This window comes from Hibiscus syriacus, unplaced genomic scaffold (genome assembly GCF_006381635.1).
Source record: "Hibiscus syriacus cultivar Baekdansim isolate YM2019G1 unplaced genomic scaffold, ASM638163v2 tig00001644_pilon, whole genome shotgun sequence".
NCBI classification, from domain to species: Eukaryota; Viridiplantae; Streptophyta; class Magnoliopsida; order Malvales; family Malvaceae; genus Hibiscus; species Hibiscus syriacus.
In genome coordinates, this window is record NW_024061878.1 from 6842088 (window position 1) to 6862332 (window position 20245).

General features: G+C 33.9%; 1 pseudogene; it reads left to right on the top strand.

Annotated features, from left to right (window-relative positions):
- The first annotated feature begins 7430 nt into the window (after positions 1 to 7430).
- On the top strand, positions 7431 to 11696 carry LOC120129827 (annotated as a pseudogene).
- Positions 11697 to 20245: the final 8549 nt, after the last annotated feature.

The following is a 20245-nucleotide window of genomic DNA, read 5'->3' on the forward strand; positions in this document are numbered from 1 at the left end:
AAGGTCTGCAAAGCTCTTATGTCTGCGCCGCGCAGACATTGAGCTTCGCAGACCGTTTGTTTTTAGAAGACAGAAGTTCTTCTAACGTCTGCGTGAGGTCTTCTTGGTGCAGACATGGTTTTATGTCTTCAAACGTCTTCAAAGAAATTAAAATTATTTAAATCTATTTTAAAATTTTATTTTAAAATATGAATTGATTTATTTTAAAATATAGATTGATTTATTTAAATATGAATTGATTTATTTTAAAATATGAATTGATTTATTTTAAAATATGGAAAATTTTATTTTAAAATATGGATTGATTTATTTTAAAAATATGGATTGATTTATTTTAAAAATATGCATTGATTTATTTTAAAATATGAAAAAAATATTTTAAAATATGGATTAATTTATTTAAAATATGGAAAATTTTATTTTAAAATATGGATTGATTTATTTTAAAATATTGATTGACTTATTTTAAATATGGATTGATTTATTTAAAAATATGAAAAAATTTATTTTAAAATATGGATTGATTTATTTTAAAGTATAGAAAATTTTATTTTAAAATATGGATTGATTTATTTTAAAATATGGAAAAAATTATTTTAAAATAGGATTGATTTATTTTAAAATGGAAAAATTTATTTTAAAATATGGATGATTTATTTTAAAATATGGATAGATTTATTTTAAAATATGGATTGATTTATTTTAAAATATGGATTGATTATTTTAAAATATGGAAAAAATTTTATTTTAAAATATGGAAAATTTTATTTAAAATATGTATGATTTATTTTAAATATGGATTGATTATTTTAAAAAATTTATTATTGTAGTTGTATGAATTATTTAAATTTCAGTATTATAAAACTAAAATTATTTAAATTTCAGTATTGCAAAACTCTTTTAAGTTAAAAAAAATCAGTTTATTTATATTTCAGTTTATTTTATCAGTCTGCAGACATTAAAAAACAAACAGTCTTCTTCTTACAGACTGCAGACTTTTGGTCCACCTCTTCTGCTGCAGATGCCTGCAGATATGGTCCGCAGACTGCAGACCTTTTACCTCTGCGAAAACAAACACCACCTTACTCCGTATAGTCTTGGGGCATCTGCGCCTAGTCGGCTACTGATGAGTCTTGGCATTGACTTGGATATCCATTGACTGTCGTGTTCTGCTAAAAAAGAACTCGGGTGCCCTGTCTATTTTCCGAGTGTCAAACAAGGCTAGTTTTATGAAATTCTAGTTGTTATTATTTTTATTGTTCTGATATTTTTATTATTCTCGATTGAAGTCTATTTGTTGTTATTAGAGTGTATTTGGGGTACCTTGTAACATCCTCATATCGGGTTAGTGACCAAATTATAAAGTTTCAGAAATTGGTGATTAAAATAGGATAATTGAATAGTTTAAAGATTTATTGGAATATGATGAAGGTTAGTTAGTAATTATAAAGGAATAAAGGGTAAAATGGTCATTTGACCAGAAAGATTTTTATCTTTCTTTTAAGGTTATAAATACGTGAAAAATGTGAGAAGAAAAGAAAAGTCTGGAGCTTGGGTTATCTCCTTCCTCTTCTCTTCCCGTAAGCTCCTTGACAAAGGTAAACTTAATTTTAGTTGGTTAATTCTTGAGTTTAACCTTAGTTTGATTTGGGGTGTTAAGAAAGATTATTAGAGATTAAAGTAAGTTGAAACTTCAAAATGGATGAGTTATGAAGGATTAAATATGAAGAGTTTTAAGCGAATTAGTGAAATAGAAGGAGTTAATAGATTTTGAAGTTGAATTTGACTTGTCAAGGGGTAAATTAAGAGATATGAAGTGATAAAATGAGTTTTAAAACATGTTGAAAATCTGGTATGATTCTTGAAGTCAATAAAGAGGAGAGGATATTAAGGTTCAAAATGAGATTAATGAATAGAAACGAGTTTGAATATGAGTATGTAAGTTAAGAATAAGGAAGGGGATGATATATGAAGTAATTAAGCTGAAAAGAGTGGATTTTCGGCATAAATTGGAATTTTGGGCTATGTGCATCGATGCATCAGGGCAAATTTCCAGAAATTGTTCAGTGTGTATCGATGCATAAGGAGTGCATCGATGCACCCCCTTAAAAATGAAAACATCGAAGGTGATTTGTATATCGATGCATGGGTAGTGCATCAATGCACATGTTAAAGAATGCATCGATGCACTGTAGAATGCATCGATGCACTTCAAGGGGAAATTGAAATATATATTTCTTTTGGTCTAAGAAATGATTGATTAGAGTGTATCAATGGGATACTGATATGTATTAATGTATGATTATGTAGATATCAAACATGAACAAGTTCCGGAACGAATATCAAGTTAAGATTCGATCGAAATAGAGGAAATCAAAAAAAGGGATCGAAACTTAGTGAGGCCAAGGTGAGTGCATAATAGTGACATGTATTGTTTAATGGAAATAGGACTTGCGATGAGTCTATTTCCTAGAATAATATGCATGAAGTCATGAATGAGATTATATGATTGTTATTTATATGTGTATATGTGATTATATATATTTACATTAATTGTATGTATGCATAACTAAAGATATTGATATGCTTGGTATATGCTATAGGATTTGTGTAAAACACTAAAATAATAATAGAAGAACCTGAAATGAATTATATGATAGAGACATAAGGAATGGAATGAACGAGTGAGCATAAGATCGAGTATAAGTCATATTATATGGTATAGGTGATTACACAAGAAAGGTTAGAAGACTCTAGAGGACAGTATAAATCGAGGGTATATGCATAAATAAGGATACATAAGTTATATAGGGAAGATTATAGTTAAACGAAACTATGGTTTATGAATTATAAGTGAAGAGTTACAAAGCTTTATGAAAAGTATATGCATGAAGTAATGGGAAATTGAACTAATTAAATAGATTAAATTAGTATATATAAAGAATGTAAGGAAAGGGGAATGAGATAAAATAAGTTGAAATTATTTATAGGATAGAATGAGATTATTTGAACATGTGTTATAAACTTTATAAAGGAGGACTTAGGTTAAATCATTATATGATATAATATAGGGCATTACTATGTAAATTACATTAAAGAGACATGATTACACGATTACAAGATATGATACCGACATTAGATATATGAAGAGAAAGTGAAACAAGTTAAATGATATTGAGGTGAATATAAGAGATTAAAGCATAAATTATATGAAAAGATATAAGTCATAGGATATGACATGTTTATAGGAACATAGGAGAATTGTTAGATGCCATGTGGTACAAGAATACGAAATGATATGAGAATTTACATGAACTACGTGATTATATGTTATATGAATACAAGAACATGAGATATGTGAATTATATGGAAATGATCTACGTGTAAGTGAACTACGTGACTATGTGATTATGAAAAGGATGATAATGAGCAATGTGCAAAAACTATGAGACTACATGCCTAGGTAATATGAATATGTGAACATGTGAAATGACATAAATGATAATGTCCATGTTATGTGTCATGAGAGCTAGGGGTATAGTTGGCATGCCAAGAGTCGAGGGTCTACGCGGTCCTTCGGGACATATATGTATCCTTTGGAACATCTATGAAGTCTTTTGAGACACATACCTGGTCCTTGGAATATGTATATGGATCTAAAGGAATTTTCTACGTGGTCCTTAGGGACATCTTATATGGTACTTCGGTGCATTTCTACGCGGCACTTAGGTGTAATTCTACGTGGCACTTCGGTGCATTTATACAAGCTGTGGTGACAACATTAGTGCACAACCTCTATAGACTCACATATCTATAGTTCTCACATGTGTACAGGGCTAATAAAGAATGATAAAAGAACCTTGTATGATATTATGTGCTTTATTTGTAATCTTTATGGTGAAATGATATATGTGATATGATGGTGATGTGTATATAGCTTGGTTAAGAAGAAATATGTACAAGAACATATGACTAAAAGATAAAGAAGAAAATAAGACTATTAAAGAGATAATAGGAAATTTACTACCTACCTTATATGTTTTGTGTTAGGAATAGTTACAGGATTATATGATGATATTGGTATTTCTTTGTGAAACAATATGTATATATAGGATATATATATATATGTTTGGATGCATTTTATGGTTTATCATGATTACATGAAATGTGCATAATAGGAATCAGTTATGATATACTATAATCAGTTTATTTATGCCTCACTAAGTCATCGACTTAGCGTGTGAATGTTCACACGTAGGTTCCGGGAAGCTAGAAGAAAGGTTAAGAGGAGCAAGACAAGTCAGCATATCCCTTACAAATTTCAGATCAGAAAATAGAGGATTTAAATGACTTTCGTTATTTGAATATAGTTGGCATGTACTAATTGGTTGAGTTAATATGCTCTGATTGATTTTGGTTATTGTGGTCAATTATATAACTAAACCGCTTTTACTTTATGAAAGCTTTAAATTTTCTTTGAATTCTGTCAAGAGTCAAAGTTTGAAAAGTCAATGTGACACCTCAGACTTGTATCCGGGTCAGGTACGGGTTGGGGTGTTACATACCTCACGTCTCATCCTTAAATCCTAGGATTATCTATCAAGTATGTTCGTGGGTACCGATACGACCCTTTAGTATCGATACTAAACCTTTGGTATCGATACCCACCTGTTGGTATCGATACTCCATGGCTACGTGGCTTTTGGATTAAGGCAGTATCGATACCTTCATGAGTATCAATACTAAGGTGTTGGGGTATCGATACTTGAAGAAGTATCGATACCAAATTTCAGTTTGATGTTTTAAAAAAAATACCAGTATCAATACCTAGGGGAGTATCGATACTCCTGCCTGGTATCGATACTCATGCCCTGGTATCGATACTCAATGAATGATTCATGCCTGATTGAAGAACAATATCGATATTGTTCTTACAATATCGATACCTTCGCTGTTGGATGCTCTGTTTTGGCACGAAAAAACTATATTTCCTTACCCCAAATGGCCTATTAAGGTCCCCAACTGATGTTTAGATGTTTATGAGATAATAGAGGTTATAAAGGTTTGTAAACATGTTAAGAACACTTAAACGACGCGGTCTACCATGAATGCTTCAAGATTATGCAACTTATCAAATCTCACCTAGGTGAACTACATATGGTATGGATGGGTTAAGAGTGAGTTACCTGAGTGCTTAGACTGTTGGGGGTGCTCAAAGCTCAACCCAAAGTAAACTTCTCATTTTCTCTAGCTTGAGAGCTCTCTCCAATCTCTCTCACTAACCAAGAATAAAAGAATGAGGGACATTAGCTGGATATTGAGGTTTAGAAATCTTTAAAACATTTCCTAAGCCTACAAATCTCTGGAAATTTAAATCCATAGGTTTGATAACCCCCACAAAACCCCTTTTTGGTTACCATGGCCAAATTTTGCAAAGAAAGGCTTGAATTGAAGCTTAGGAGATGATGACTATGATTCTTACATTTAAACTGTTGACTGGGGTCTGGAATGCTATAAAGATTCTTCCTTTAGGCTTATCTTGAAGAAGAAGGAGATGACGAGAATAGAAAATACAAAGAAGTGTTGAGAAAAGAGGAACAAATGTAACGTCCTGAATTTCCGTTAGGATTTTTGGGTCAGCCCAAGTTGGGCCTTGAATTAATTTCTTAATTTATGAGAAGTTTTGACCCAAATTAAGATGGATTTGGGTTTGAGCCAAGCCCAATGAAAAGTAAAAAGGGTGTTTTTAGTCTGAAGTCAGAATCAAAGGGACCAAGGAAGTAGTTTCACCATTAAACATTGTTCTTCTTCATGGTTTGTTGTCTGCGTATATGTTTGTTGTCTTCCAACTATTGATTAGCTCTGAACGTTGCATAGTTCATCATTGGTCCACCATTCGGTAAAGGTTACCAGTCATTACTTTCAAGTGCTGGATTTCCTCTTTCAGTACATCGTTTAATGCCATCAAACGTTAGTTTTTTCTTCAACGCTTAATCTTCCCTGAACAGAGATGAATATTTTTGCCCTAGTATATATTTTCAGATTTTTGATGCCACCTTTTTTTCTTTCTTTGTAATAGAATCCGATCAAATAGATAATCTGCAGCTAGGTCAAAGGAAAAAAAAGACGCGATACATAGTGAGCTTGAACGGAAAGTACAGACGTTCCAAACAAAAGCAACATCTCTCTGCACAACTGGATCTATTACAGGTAGTTTCATCATCTCAGGATTGTCTTCTTGTGTGCGTTCTAAATGTTGTGAAATATAGCAGGCCTTCGTGTCTTTTGTTTTATTTATTTAATTTTTTGGTCTTATAATTTATTTATATTAATGATTCATCCTATTTTTTATCTGGTAATTTATGCATGTTTTAAAGACTGAAGAAGAAGAAGAAGAGTGAACGTAGGTGTTTTCACATGTTTTTTAAATTTTTTATTTTTTAATTGCCAAATCAGTCTTCTGTTAACGAGTTAACGGAAGCTAGCCGTCGGGTGGCTTAAATCGGACAGGCTGATAACATAAGGGATCAAGCATACTTAATTAAAAAATCGGTGATCAAAGTCGATCAGACCGAAAATAAAAGGGATTATTGGCATAGTTTACCCAAAAAATTATCAAAAAGTTTGATCTTAATATAAAGGGTAAATTATATGTTTAGTACCTTAACTATCATTTTGCTCTATTTTAGTCACCTAACTATTTGCTTTTCAAAATCAAATATGACGTTTAGTTTTAATTTTATTTTGATCATACTCTATTAAAAAATTAAAGGCGATGGTAACAAGTCATCATAAAGAAATACCACATCATCATAAAGAAATACCACATCATCATTGAAAAAAACTTAAATAACATTTAATTTTAATTTTATTTTCGTCATATGTGGTTGAAAATTAATAGTGATAGTGATGTGTCATCATAAGATAATGCCACATCATTATTAAAAATAAAAATATCACATCATAGTTTTTATTAATTTTTAATGGTGGATTATAATGTAATATTAAGTATGATTTTAAAAAAAATAGAGTGATTAAAATATAATAAAAATAATAATTGAGACATTAAATGTGTAGTTTACCTTAAATTAAATTAATATAATTATTAAATACATTTAAAAAATCAAATATTTTCAAGAGATTATTTTTTTAAATATTTATCAAACACAACAATTTTTTTAAAAGGGATAATTTGGAGAGAAAACAGCCCGCTCCATAGGTGGAAAGTTTCACTCCAAAAAGCCCCTGCGTTCATTTCCCTATCCCACCGTCTCTTAACCCTCTGATCATCTTTTTTTTTTTCCAACTTTTTTTTCATTTTTGAATTTCAAAAAGTAGAAAATAAAAACTTGAAACCCCCCCCCCCCCAGAAACGCCACTTCCCTTTCACTCTCTTTTTCTCTTTCTTCCCTCCACTGTCTTCTTTTCTAGGAGAGAAAAAAAATCCGAACTTCATAGTTTCTCTCAAGCCAAACAACCAAAAAACGAGAGAGGAACTGTGAAAAACCTCCTCCATGAATCTTTCTGACACAACCAACGTTTTGTTTAGCAAAATCAAGGTCTTAGAACCTGAAAATGCTTCTAAAATCATGGGTTACATCCTTATCCAGGACTTGGGTGACAGGGATTTATTACGTTTAGCCTTTGGTCCTGAAACCCTTTTGCGGTCACTTGTTCTGAAGGCTAAAGCTCATTTAGGACTTTCTTCAAACAGTTTCTTAACTCATTTGAACCCAATCTCAAGACCCAACACCTCTAACAATTCCCAAAACCCACTTCCTCCATTATCACCTACTATGATTCCCAAAAATGGGTTCCCTTCCTGGTCTCCTAATAGTAGCCCACAGTCAAGTCCTTTTCTTTCTTACGAAAATATTCGCTCTGGGTCTCTCTTAGTTACTCCGAGGACTGGGGATAGCAGTACTGATTAATCAACGAGAGTCAAATGACTGACTATTTTTCTTTCTTGAATGATTCTTCCTCTTCTAAAATGAGGATTTTGTTGGTCATAGAAGGAGTTTTTCAGAGAGCGATGCATGTTTCGGGACAGCTGAAGAAGCCGACGGATTTGGTGGTCTTGTGGGTGGTTACAAGCCTTGTCTTTATTTTGCTAGAGGTTTTTGTAAGAACGGTGATAATTGCAAGTTTACTCATGGTCTTGGTGGTTTAGCAGATAATGCTGATATTAATGGTGTTGTTGTTGGTTCACCTAGTAAAATGGACCTTCTTTATCATCAACACGAGGAAATGATGAGAATGAGAGCAGCTGTTCATCAGCAAAGATTGGCTGCTGCTCAGTTCATGGCTGGTGTTCTTCTCCACTGCCTTATGAAAAAACATGAATCTTCTGTTGCAACAGCACACTGAGGCTCAGAGGTGTATTAAAGATTCCTCATTTTTGTTTCCTGTTGTCTAACTATGTTTTTTGGGCTATTTTATGTCTATGTTTCTTGATTTTTGTTCTAACCTTGTGCTTATCCTGGTGGCTATGGAATCCGCAACAAGGGTTTGCTATGATTTGCACTGACTTGATGCATAAAGTTCATTTGTTTAAATTTACCTTAGCACAGGCGTTTTCTTATTTATAAGATAATTGTTGGTCTTATTTTGGGGGAGTACTAGCATGGTTATTTACATATTCTTCCTTTGTGCTAAATATATGTCTTTTCATTTGGCACATTGTGGTGTTGCAGAGCTGCTGCATTAGTGCTGGGTGAAGAAATTTGCAAGTTCTCCAAGGGCCGATCTGAGATGAACGAGTTTTTGACAATGGGATTGGCAGAAAAGGCTTACTCGGCTTCTAAACAGATTTACCTGACTTTTCCTGCTGATAGTACATTTAAAGATGAAGACGTTTCTAACTACTTCAGGTATTAATCACATTCCGATATAGTCTGACTGAGCATATATGTAGTTCACGAGTTCTCTCCAGTCCATATGCATGCTGTTGAATGGGAAGCTGGAATTGAATTATTTACCCACAGTCTATATGCATTTAGATAGTATGCCTGATAGCGGAAAATCGATGGTTGTTTATCCCGGTATATAGTGTATAATATTTGGAAATGTGCTCGAGTAGAATAATTATCTTGAGCTCAATTGATTGCTGTTGTACTCTCAGGTTAGGAGGGGATAATCAGTTAAATATAATTCATCTTGGAACTGATTATATAACGGACGTGTCAAATATAAATAATTCTTTTGCTGGTAAATGTACAAAATACTGGAGGCGTTTTCAGTGGAGTTTGCATGAACAGGAGACCACATGAAATGAAACTAATTATTAATTATTTAATCTATGAAATGCTTCATTATCTTCTTATTTTTTCTTGGACGAATGTTGCTTCGTTGTCTTCTATTTTTACTCTGGTGCTAGAGGATATATGGGAAGTTAAAGAATTGGTAGTTTCTGCATTTTTGTTTCAATGAGGAAATTCTATAAGATTTAGAATTACAGAGAATTAGTCCTCCTTACCCAAGGAAAATTCAACTGTTCGTCGAAGTCAATTTTATATAGCATTCATAGGAATGACAAGCATAGGATAAGAAAATCTGTTTTCCCATGAGAAAGGTGAGGTTTAGGCTTACGGGATCTTTGTTTACGTTTTCAAACTTGCGAGTGTGACGTATATAAGCCTGGTGGTGGTGAATAGGGAAAATCAATGTTTCTGTTCCTAGAGATTGATTATTGCTGGATGAGGCATGCTTGTAGACAATGCTGAATTGACAATTTATTTGAGCCCAAATTCTGTAATTTGACCTTGGAAGTTGTATTGCTATACCGCAGACAGTATTAAACTCCTGGTGAATTGACAATACTGGGAAGCCTGTTTATATATTCATCCATGTCTAGCTAAGGCTTATAAAATCCTTTAATTTTAATTCTGCTTACGTACTTTAGTTCAATTATATCTTTTAAAGAATGTTTGGACCGGTGCAAGATGTGAGGATTCCATACCAGCAGAAGCGAATGTTTGGCTTGTAACTTTTCTCCATCCAGAGACTGTGAAACACATTTTGGCCAGAGGAAACCCCCATTACATTTGTGATTCACGTGTACTCGTTAAACCGTATAAGGAAAAGGGAGAAGTTCCTGACAAGTATGGCATTATCTCTTATTCATAATTTTTTCTTGCTTCTGGCCATCATCATGCAATGAATTTATAACTGATAAATGGGGCAATTGCAGGAGGCAATACCTGCAACAACAGTTAGAGAGGGGAAACTTTTCTTCATGTTCAAGCCCTTCAGGGCACGACTCTAGAGTGCCTTATGATCCTCATGTTGGTAAGCAAACAGACAGTTTTTGTAGGGTTGCCGGCTCGTGTTTTTTCCCTTGAAATCGAAGGATGGGAAACTGAATGCTTCAGATGGCCGTTTTCTGATTTTTTTTCTCATTAGATTTTGAGGCTAATAATATCTCTTTAAATGCAGGGGCAAAGATGTTCTACAATGCTCCGGAGATGATGTTGAGAAAGGAATTCAAAGAACAAGCTGATCTCCCGCATGCTATTGAACTGCAAAGGAGAAGGTTGGTGAACTTGCAACTTCCAGACTTCAAGATTGATGGCATTCATCATCACCAACGCAGCCTATCCGTTGGTGCTTCTGTTTCCTTGCCTGCTTATTCCCTTGACAGTCAAAATGTTCCTCCATCTGAAAGCATTAAACAAGAAGTCTCAACAGGTTTTTCTAATCAGCTCCAGTTGTCCAATTCGTGAATCTTACTTTGGTGGTTACATATATACGAGAACACGTGAATAAGTTCCCTTTTCTCTGTTGGCAGTCAATGGTGGTAATACAGCTGCTGCTGTTCCTGTAACCGTGAATGCTGCCGAGGAGGAAGAAGTGAACTCGGCTTGTGTTCAGAAAGGTGGACTTGGAAACCCCAAAGGGTACGATGTTGGATCTCTTATCTTGTTCAGATCTTATTGTATGCCGCTTTCTTCTCGAGAATTCTAAAGTTGGTTATCTTTCTCATTTTCCTATTTGTTTCATTTCCATTTATCCTAGATGTCACGAGAGCAGCATAGAGCATGCACTTCCAGATAGCCCTTTTGCTTCCCCCGAGAAGTCTACTGAAAGTCACCTCTCTGAGTTTCCTTCTTTGGTGGAAGCAAAGGGAAATTCAAATTTATGTGCTATGTCATCTTCTGAAAATGATCCGTCACTAATCTCTTCTACTAGCGGCATGTCCTCCATTTAAGTTGTCCTCTTATCGCCGAGGTATTATTATCACTGCTTTAAAATTGTTATAACCTAATCTCTCCACTTGCTATGATTAATCTAGTAGAACGTATTGTATCATATTTGAGATTTCTTTACATCTTTGCAGCTTTTCTTGGCATGAAGGTAATGAAATGTAGGAAATAAAGGTAAGCACAGTCGGAACTCAGACAAGGAGTAAACTATGATATATGAACTAATCTTTCTTAGATTTCAGTCGGATGACTTTCTTTGCAATGTCTTGGTGTGATATTAATGCACAAAAGTAGAGAAGCATAAACGAGAACAATCCCGTAGACGTGTATAGCCAAATTATACGGTGAAGAGCGGATCAGTAGAGAAAAAACTACTAACAGCAACTTCATATTGGATTAGATATAAGGCAGACTAATCGATATTCAAGTGTAGGGCTTTTCTCCCTTTGCCCTTCCGATGTAGGCATGTATTCCGATAAAAAAACGAGGGATAGTCATTGAATCTTCTTTCACATTGTATCTGATAAAAACATTATCACAATATGAATTGTGTACATTTATTGGACACAAACTTGTTAGGAAGTTAGCGAAATGTGTTTGAGTATCGGTTATTTTATTTTGTTTTTGGTGAGCTTTGAGAGTAATATTTTGGTGTTATTAAAATGAGAATGCTGGGTGTTTTTAGAAAGTTGGCAAAGAAAGTATCTTTTGGGGCAGTTTGTCTGGTTTTACATTTATATAAGTTTAGGTCCACATGAAAGGTGAAGGGCACATGGGGGGCTGACATTATGTTAAATTGGGAACAGGGCATGCTTTAAGTTCATATTATTATTTTTTGAGATTTTGTTTTATTTGGTGGAGCCATAGATTCTGTATGTGTTAAATCATTGCTGATGTGGTTCTAATTCAAGCTCACTCTCACCTTGTACTGCAATTGCTTTTTTAGTTTGCTTTTGCCACATTTTTTCAAGTTCAAAGGAGGGTAAAAGGAAAGTGGTTTTTGTTTTAAAAAGGGCAAAAAGAAAATTCTATTAATAATTATATTTTGAGTCATTTTACTATGAAAAGTTATGAAATAGTCACAAATTCTTCTTTTTTCATGATCGTCTGAGATGGATGTTAATCCGATGGCTTGGATTGGATGGCATTGTTTTATTGTTACACCAAGTAACCAAGTCAAAATTGGGCACAAAATGAAAATAGAAATTTGTATTTGAAAACTTAATAAGCTCAGCAAAAGCCCCAATTTTATCTTCTTTAAGAGCAAAACAAATGAAGCATTGAAGGAAAGCAAGAACGAGGAGGAAAAGTTGAATAATAGAAGGAAAGAAGAAAAAAAAGTTGAATGATGGGCGCACATTAGTGATTTAGTGTAATGCCCTAAATCCTTGTTAAGGACTAAATTGAATAGTTTAAAAAGTATTGGTCTTAATAAAAAGGAACAAAAGTTAGAGTCCTACAGTATAATTAATTCTTTATATTGAATCTACACCACATGTTTATTATCATGTGTTTAATATGATGAAGGGGAAATATAGAATAAAAGAAAGAAAAAAAATTCTTCACATATTTTCCTATAGCTTAAATTTTGGAAATATTGTAGGCGAGAAACAAAAATTTGAAAAATGTTGGTGTTAAAAATTTATTTTAACATCTAGGCCATTTGTTTCAATACACGAAGGTCATGTCTTCACGACGAGTTTCATAAAATATATTAAAAAAATATAACTCATGTGGACTAGATACAATTTATATGTAACTCGTTATGAGGACGTGATAAGTTTCAACGTGGAAAAGAAGGTTCGGAGCTCTCCTTTTATTCTTCAAATTTTCACAAAAAGAAACAAATATATTTCCATGACTATTTTTGAATCAATTTTAATTTATTAGTATATTTTGTGAATCCAAATCAAGTATAAAAGTAGATTTTTATAGAATCCTAATATATAAAGCTGATCAATAGATCAAATATCGGTGATTAAGAGATTTGTTGTTATCCTTTGAGGGCTTAGGTTCGAACATCGAGTATACAAGAGTGTGAGCGTTTGTTTTAAAATGGTCTTTGAATAGATACTACCTTGTATGTAGGGGGTAAACGAAACTTGATTCAAAAAATCGATTGGACTTGACTCGAAAAATTCAAATAAAATTTAAATGATAAAATATGACTCGTCAACTCAATTAATTTAAAATTATTTATGTTGATTAACTCGACTAACTTGAATATTTACCTCTAATTCTCCCTATCCTTATTCATCCATTGTTTTAAGTCTATTCTTGACCAAATATGCTCCTCTAACACTTAATCTATTAAATAACATTACAATGTAAAAAATATAAAGAAATATTTAATATCTTATATGGTTACAAAACATCGTTAAATTGGATCAATTTGTACCATAATATTATAGATATTTATAATTAGATTTGAACATTACATGAAATATTATTTATAACATTACATGGAATATTAACGTTTTTTTTTCAAATAAAATTATATTTATTTTTTAAGGGATTACTAATTAAATTGAAATTTAAATTCATTTTTCTTTTTTTAGACAACATCATAACTGACTCGATATAGAAAGGGTGTTGTGAGGTGTTAATCCTTTCCCCACTAATCGATTCTGAACAATTTCTCTAGTAAGTAGACTGATTTTGTTATTTTAATTTTATTAAAGTAATGATTTCTTTTTAGGTGATCAAGTCGCATCCTAAAAAAATATTGGTGCGACTCCCTCAAGCCACAGTTCAATATCTTATTCGTACGAATCGGGACTTTAAAGGGCATCCATCTCCCGACCCTCGAGCACCGTTGCGACAATGGCAGTAAAGGTCCGACCTTGGAGTTTCGTGGAGAGGATTTATATGGACCATGGATGGTCGTTGCAAAACCAACACGAAAGCTATGGAGGAAAGCAAAGTAAAATCAACAAAAGGAAAGCAATCCGCAAGGAAACGGTCGTTCTAGATTTGCAGTCTTTAGGAAGTGGGGTAGGAGATTGAGCCACATCAGGTTGAGGCTGTTGAGCCGGTTCCAACCCTCACCATGAACAAGGATCAAATCACGAAAAAAGGCAAGGAACTGATGGTTTCTAAAGATGCACCCCAATTGCAGCGTTCTTTCAAAACTAACGATGCGTACTTAGCGTCCAACACTGATAAGAAGAAGAAGCATAGTTCAAAAAAGCTGGCAGAAATTAATGTTAATCATGTAATCGAGGGCCAGAATGTTACTACATTAGTCCATTCGGTGGTCCATGTTCCTGGGAATTACTCGGCTGTTAGTATTACGAAGCAAGGCAGAAGGACTAAAGGGAGCCAAGGTATTCGGGTTAACAAGAAACAAGGGGTGATCTCCAAGGCGTTACAGGAGAAGTTGGGTGATCGAAAGAACTCAGACAGAGAAAATGTTGATCCGAATATTCTTGCTCAGAATTGGGTGCAATCCATGTCGAAAAAATTGGATAATATTACTTCAAGTAGTGAGTATATCTTACAAGATCAGATTAATGCGCGCCTGGTTGAGTCGGGTCTCATTAGTGATTCGGATTCATGAAAAAATTTGATGCCTGGGAAGTTCAGTATGATGGGGTCCAGTGGGACTTCTGGTTGGTTCTATGCTCTTTATTGTTCATCATGTAAAGTTGTATATGTTCTGAAATTGCCAAGGTGGGGCGAGCCTACTTTCTGTCTTTATCTAAGAGGTTTTATTCAGGAATTCAATCTGAAGGTTATTACACTTTTCGAGCCACGTATCAGTGGTCGAATCAATTTATTCATGGTCGTTCCTTGAATTTGGCTTATCAAGCTTGGTTTTATTTCACTGCTATTTATGCACGTCTGGATAGGTCTCTTCGCAATCATCTTTAGCGTTTATTACAATCGCTTAATCTTGGGGGATAATGTTGATTGGTTACTTGGTGGGGATTTAAACTCTATATTGTCTTCGAATGAACGTAAAGGGGGTCCTCGTACGATTAAGCATGGTTCCAAATAGTTTGCTGATTTTACCTTTAATGTTGGACTGATTGATTTGGGTTACCATGAGTCGATTTTTACTTGGTCTTGTGGGAATGCTCACCAACGATTGGACCGTTGTCTTGCTGATCATAGGCTGCTTGTCCAATTCCCGAATGCTCATGTTATGCATTTAGATCTTCTGGGATCTGATAATAGGTCGATTCTATTTATACATAATGTGACGAACAGTTTGGAAGGCAACTGACCATTTTTGTATATTGCTGTGTGGAATGAACATCCTGGATTCCATGATTTTTTACATTCCCTTAGGAATAATGGTATAGACTTGCACATTAATTTGCAGGAATTTCGTTGTCGAATTAAATCTTGGAATGAGGAAGTCTTTGGTCATATTGGTAAGCAGATGAAAGTCTTAATTGCTAGGATACGTGAAATTGCAAAGGCTCTTTGGAGGCAAAAAGCTTGCTCAAACTGGGTCATTCATGGTGATTGCAACGCGAAGTACTTCCATGCTTCTGTTATGGCTAAACGGAAACGGAATAAAATAATGGCTCTCAAAGATGAACGTGGAGATTGGTGTAGAGATGATGAGTCCCTACAGGCTTTGGCAGTGAACTTTTACAAACATCTTTTCTAGAGTGAGTGGGAGCTGAGATTAATTACTGAAGATACTAATTTTTTACCCATATTGATTTATTTATTATTATTATTATTATTATAATTATTATTATAAATATTATTATTATTATTATTATTATTATTAAATATATTAAATATATATGTAAATAATAATAAAAAATACAAGCCCAATCAACCGGCCCAAACCAAACTGAAACCCTAAATATTTAGGGTTTCAGCTAGGGTTTCTAACCCTAGCGCCGCAGCCGCCTCTGCCTCCAGCCCCCCCACGCCGACGGTCAGCTGCCAGATGCTCGAATCCACTTCAGCCACGACGTCGCCGCCTCGTTGAAGAATCCAGAAGCTTTGCTGCTTCAACACCCGCCGTCCACGTCGCAAGCTACATGGGGTGAGTCACCACATAGCTCGGTGACTCATCGAACTCCACCTTTCAGACCGGTCCGAGATAAGCGCCGGTGATGGCTATAAAGCCATCACCCAACCTGCAAAGAAAGGAACAGAGGCAACCAACAGACCGAGAGAAAAACAGAGAAACAAGATAAAAAAAAAACTACCAACGATCCCAGTCAACAACAACGCAGCAACAAAAAAAAAAGGAGAGAAGCTTACCAAAGAAGCCTTGACCATCGTCGGAAGCACTAAACATCGCCGGAGAACAGAAAATACCGAAGGTATTTTCATAGATTTACTCCGATTAGGAGTCTTTTTGGGGAAACAAAGGCCGGATTCGGTCTTAGGGTGTTTAGATCTATATTTTAGGTGAATTTGGGGGATTTCCGACCACCGGAGGCGGTGGTCGGCGGCAGAATTTGCGGCGGCAGACGGCTGTCGGATTCCCTCTGGTGAGGGAATATAGAGAGAGGCCAGAGAGAACTCTGGCTCTCTCTCTGTTTGAGAGAGAGAAAAAAAAGGAAAATGGGATAGCTGGCCCGAAGGGCCAGCCGGTTAGGGGTTTAAATAGCCCTTCCCAAACGACGCCGTTTTGGGGAGGGCTATTCGTGTAATTAAATAATAGTTAAATCCTTTTCGCAGTCAGCCTAATTTGTAAACTTTACATTTTAGTCACTAAATCAATATATAATCCTTTTAATTCGGTTCTTTAATTTTAATTTTATTTATTTTAGTCCTTTGTATTAAAATAATATATATTTAGGATAAATAACAGATTTAATCCCTTAATTTTAATAAGTAATATTTTAATCCCGAGTTTATATTTTTAATTTATTTTAATCTGATATTTTGAATTTTAGATAAGTTTATTTTAGTCACTAAATTAATAAATAAGAAAATAGCATGTTTAATCCCTATAATTTTGATTAATATTGAATTAGGTTTTTAATTTTAATTTACTATAATTTAGTCAATAATTTTAAATAATTTTATTTATTTTATTGCTTTTAAATATATAGTTCTAATTGTATTTTTATTTTAATTTTACTTGTTTATATATTTAAATATTTTTATTATGTAGTCATAAATATACATATAATAAATAAATATTTATTTTAAATAAATTATTTTAACATTTAATTTCAATATCGAAGAAAAGGGCAGTCTTAATCCAACTGGATGTCCTATTCTGGTATTTTAAAATTAAATATTATAAAAAAAATATTATGTAAATTAATATTTATTAATATCAAAGAAAAGAACTGTCTTAAGGTACCTAGAAGTCCTTTTCCGATATTTTTAAATAAATAAATATTTTTTTTATATAATTTCGAAATAATAGGATTATAAATTAAATATATTTTGAATTTTTAAAATTTTTAATAATAGAGACAATTTATAATTAAAAAGTACCAATTTTGGGCGTTGTAGGGGTGCTAATCCTTCCCTAAACGTAACCGACCAAGAATCCATTTTTATTATTAAAAAGAATGAATTTTTGTTTATAAACGCAGATCAGTTCATTTTTTAATTGATGTTTTCTTAAAACTCTTTTAAAAAATAATTTTTAGGTATTCGACCTACCTGACCCAAAAGGCCGATGGCGACTCCCAAATTATTTTCAAAACCTTTTATTCACATCAATTTTCCCGCCAAGTATAATATTTCGTGCCCGGATGAAAACCGGTTACGACAGCTTGGCGACTCCGCTGGGGACCCTGGTCAAACTTTAAAATCAATTATAAATTGTCTCTATTAATTAAAAATTAAAAGTTCATATATTTAATTTTTAATTCTTTCTTTTCAAAATTTTTATATTTACTTATTATTTTCATAATATTTATATGTTTCATTTTATTTGCAAGTATTTTTTTTTCATTATTTATTTTTCTGTCAAAGGTTTGAACATTTCTCCTCACACACAACACTTGCATTGCATAACATAAAGCTCTATAATTGAGTTTGTCCTTTTTAAGTGGGAGTGAAAGCGACATCTTCGTGAGAATTTATTCTCCGTGTCAGACCTAGCAAGTAACTTTCGGGGTTCATATGCTCTATGTCTTCGTGAGAATTTATTCTCCGTGTCAGGCATAGAGAAATGTATCCCCTCGAATTGAACTCGATCCATTTTAGTCTGTGATGGACTAGGATTGAGGGTTAGCAACCCAAGGGGGCACTAACAAAGACAATTCGGGTACCTTTATTCCTAGATCTGAAACCCTGCATATAATAAACCCTAGAAACTCTTCCGATCTGAAGTCATGCCGAAATTTTGTCCAAAATAGGTGTACACACAGGAGAAATGATTTCTAACTTTCCTGTTAATTTATTTATTTTCGTTATTGATTAAATTACATGTATATTTAAATTATTTAAATTATGAAAAAACATGTTTAAATAAAAATATTTAGGTAGATATTATTATTAAATTTCTTTATTATGTAAACTAATTCATTTCTTTTTGTGTGTTCTTTATTTTTTCTGTTTGCATAGCATCATACATGATAAAAGGCATTGATCCTTGTGTTAATTGTCTCATTGGAAATCCTTCATCCATGGATAAAAAGTGTTCAAATCAAGTAATTCTAAACTCAGAAGTAAGACAGTGGGCTGAGGACTTACAAAGACAAGAAGGAGACAGTCTGCAGGATGATTATGTATCTGACTTGGCCAGTTATGCTTCAGTTTCGCTAAAAAGAAATGATATGCAGGATTTGCGAAGTATTTGGGAAAGTTGGTATTCAAACAAAAAATTACAGTTTTATCAGACTTACGGAGACATCCCATATTTGCTCTATGTTGAAGTTGATGATGAATTACTCAGAGCCCTAATTCAATTCTGGAATCCAGGGTACAATTGCTTCACTCTCAATAAAGAGGACTTGGTCCCTACTATTGAAGAGTACACAACTTTGTTACATATCGAATGGGCTTTGGAGAATCGAATCTATTCAAAGTCAATTAAAACTCAACCCTTTCGAGTTAAATTAGCAAAGATTGCCGGGGTACGAGAAGAATGGGTGGCATCCCGTACAAAACAAAAAGGCGAAAGCGAAGGCATTGCTTGGACCAACATTAAAGAACTTATTCAGAGCCATCCAGATATTAAAGTACGATTCGATTTATTTGCTCTGGGTATGTATGGTATGGTCATCTTCCCAAAAGTATTGGGATATGTTGAAGCTGCAGTGGTAGATTTGTTTGAACAGCTACCGAAAAAGATTAATCCTGCTTCTGCAATCCTAGCAGAGACCTTCAGATCGTTAAATGCTTGTAGAAAGCTAGGAGGTGGACGATTCTCAGGGTGTACCCAGTTGTTATATGTTTGGATCCGTAGTCATTTCTGGAGGACAGAAAAGGTTTCATACCGACGCTTTAATACGGATTATTCACCATTAAAAGAATTTCTGGAGCAGGAATGGCCGAAAGAAATTAAGAAAGATATGTGGATTAATGCCTTTCGAAATCTGCAAAGCAATGACATTGTTTGGCGAGCCCCGTGGTAAATCCAAAGGGAATTCTTTTACAAATGTGGAGATTACAATTGGATAATGCTGCTCGGATTATGGGGAGGAATTGGATATGCACCACTTCTGGTCATAAGACAATATGAAGGTCGTCAATTTGTACCTGTCACCGCTGGATTACATTCATCTGAGTTCGCATTCCACAGCAAAAATTATAAAAGAAATATCATGGAAGCCGTTACAGCTTGGAAAACAACTTTTTGTATCCGAGCTAAAGTAGCAAAAGAAATGCTAACTCCTGATTATGAGGAATGGAGATATGTCAGGAAAAATGAAAATATTCCTCTACCAGATCAAAATGAGGATATCTCTATGGAAGATCGCATTAAGGTAGTTCCATCAGAGATTGAAATCCTGAGAGCTGAGTTTGAAGCAGAAAAAGAAGGATGGTCAAGAGAATTAGAGCAAATGAGACGAGATAAAGCTATGTTGGGTGTTGATATTGACTTTCATTCATCACAATGTGCAATGTTGAGAGAAAACAAAGAAAAAAGTTGATGGTGA